Genomic DNA, 2,756 nt, shown 5'->3' on the forward strand with positions numbered 1-2,756 from the left:
CAAATGTTACACCTGTTTAAATAAATTAATAGATATACATGCATGCATGCATGTATGTATCTAATTTTTAATTATGCATAAAAATATGCATTAAAATTTTGCTCTTATTTATTTATTTATTTATGCCCCTTAAGGGAAAAGAGAAGATATTGCATTGCTGTAAATAATAATGTTGTTCTTCAACAATTATTTTATTATGGTAAAATAAAATAAAATAAAAGCAATATTTAATAGTAGGCCTATATAACAAGTTTTAACCTAGGACCCTCAATATAAAACTCTTGATTTCCTCAGTAACACATTATGTTAACTTTAATAAAGAGCATTTGTATTGCATTGACCATTTACTACTTCGCAAATCAAGGTTAATTAATTAATAGTATGAGATGTGATGAATCCGTTCCGTGTTTGTGTTTTATATTCTCCACTGACAGACCCCAGTGACAGTGAGCGGGTCCCGTGAATGATGATGGTCGGTGCGGCGCTGACATGCGCAGTGCGCGGATGCTGTTCGGTCGATGTGTGTGTCCGTCCGCTGATTTCATCTCACACACGCGCTCCTCTCCTCCATCCTGTAGGATCTTCCTCCGGAGCGGCGGCGGGGTTTTACGGTACGTGAGTCTGTTTGTATATGTAAATAAACGCGTTTGCAGCAGCGCGCGCTGGACGCGTCTCAAAGCAAGACGCTCGTGCAGCATGTCTGGAGGTAAACACACGCGGCGTTGAGATGAATGCAGCGGGGTTTTTTTTTCATGCACTTCATAGCCAGCAATCCAACAGCAATTTTGGACATAAACAGTCGTGTTCCAAGTCAGCGCTAGTTTGGACATCAGAACTGTGTGTGAAGCAATTTTGAACATGATAATAGACGTATTCCAAGTCAACAGCAGTTTTGGGCATCATATGTGTGTGTGTAGCATTTTTGGGCATATCATAATAGACACTTCCAAGTCAGCAACATTTTATGACTCTGCGTCTATGATGCAGTTTGTAGGTTTTGAGAAGCAGCCTGTGTATGAGACGGCCTGTTGCAGTGAATCTCATGTTGACGTCTGGAGAAGGTGTTTTAGGGTTTTATTTTTAGGACTGTGTAATGTGTTGTTTTTGTTTACAGCCAAATGACTTCATGAGCTGATGGGGATGTAAAGAAAATCACTGATTTACTGTGGTACATGAACACTTGTTTTAGTAAAGTGCAGAAAAAATCTATCTATCTATCTATCTATCTATCTATCTAAAGCAAAAGCTTTTGTTAATTCTTTAGTTAAATTCAACTGATGGATATGCTGTTGTGCACTATCTATCTATCTATCTATCTATCTATCTAAAGCAAAAGCTTTTGTTAATTCTTTAGTTAAATTCAACTGATGGATATGCTGTTGTGCAGTGATTGTTCACTGTATTTTATTTTGCGTTCCCAATGTATGTGTACTTCTATAATGTGACCTATTTAAGAAAACCCACAGGGTGGAACTCTATTTTATTCATTAGGAATTGATTGGATCATGAAAAGGGGTGTTTCATAGCAGAATGAAAGTCGTGGTTTGGAGGGAGGAGGTCGAAAGTATGTGGGATTCATGATGTCAGATGAAAAGGAAAGTCAGTTTAGAGGCAGAGCAAGTTCTTACAATTTGTCAAACTTTTTTTTTCTTCAGAATGTGCACTGACATATGGAAGCCTGTTTCCACCACAATTCTAACTGTTTTCTTGCAGTTCTGACTGTTTCTCACAATTCCAAGTTTACATCTCACGATTCCGAGTTTAAATCTCACGATTCCGAGTTTACATCTCACAATTCCAAGTTTATCTCATAATTCTGAGTGTGTATCTCACAATTCCAAATTTACATCTCACAATTGCAAGTTTACATCTCAGAATTCGGAGTGTATTTCTCACAATTCCGAGTTTACATCTAACGATTCCGAGTTTACATCTAACGATTCCGAGTTTACATCTCACGATTCCGAGTTTACATCTCACGATTCCGAGTTTACATCTCATGATTCCGAGTTTACATCTCACGATTCCGAGTTTATATCTCACAGTTCCGAGTTTATATCTCACTTTTCCGAGTTTATCTCTCACAATTCCAAATTTATATCTCCTAATTCCACATTTATATCTCACAATTCCAAGTTTATATCTTGCCATTCTGATTTGTTTCTGCCACAAAATAAAAAAAGGTAATTTATATCTTGTAATTCTGTCTAATGTAATTCTGCTTAGGGCTGCACAATTAATCGAAATTAAATCGCGAAGGCAATAAAACGTGATTAGGCAGAAGCTGCGATTGTCATGCATATCTTTCAGTGAAGCACGGTTCTGTGATCAGCAGTAAATCTCCATCCGAAGGCCAGAGGGCGCTCTCGCGCTGAAACTCCAAATATGCCTCGCAGAAGAAACCCAGGAAATGCCTATAGTGGTTGCTGAATAAACAGAAGATTTAACTGCTTTCATTATTTCAACGTGACTAATAAACACTCGACATAGCCTTTATCACTGCTTAGAATACTATGAAATATGTTGCGTGCCTTATTCTGTGTAAGAAGCCACATCATCTCACAGAAGGATTTATTTCAAACACTCGACTGACGTTATGAAGTGAGTTTGGAGTAAAAACATGTTATTAAATGTGGTATTTTCACATGCTTTCAGATGAACTCTTTCTACGACTCTGTGTAGTAAATTCTGCTCCGTCTGAAAGCAGCTGATGATGATTTCCTGCTGATTACAGAACCGGCATTACTATCAAAATG

General features: G+C 37.7%; 1 protein-coding gene across 2 annotated transcripts in view; it reads left to right on the top strand.

Moving 5' to 3' along the window:
- The first annotated feature begins 471 nt into the window (after positions 1-471).
- Positions 472-2,756, top strand: part of LOC107730784 (alpha-(1,6)-fucosyltransferase-like) — a 106,575-nt gene continuing 104,290 nt past the window's right edge. For both annotated transcript variants that reach the window (XM_016541720.1, XM_016541719.1), the window contains exon 1: positions 472-611. The gene's annotated coding sequence lies outside the window, so the exon portion shown is untranslated. The remainder of the gene's footprint in view (positions 612-2,756) is intronic.

The sequence above is a fragment of the Sinocyclocheilus rhinocerous genome, unplaced genomic scaffold, assembly GCF_001515625.1.
Source record: "Sinocyclocheilus rhinocerous isolate Xijiao unplaced genomic scaffold, SAMN03320098_v1.1 scaffold2082, whole genome shotgun sequence".
In the NCBI taxonomy this organism is placed as follows: Eukaryota; Metazoa; Chordata; class Actinopteri; order Cypriniformes; family Cyprinidae; genus Sinocyclocheilus; species Sinocyclocheilus rhinocerous.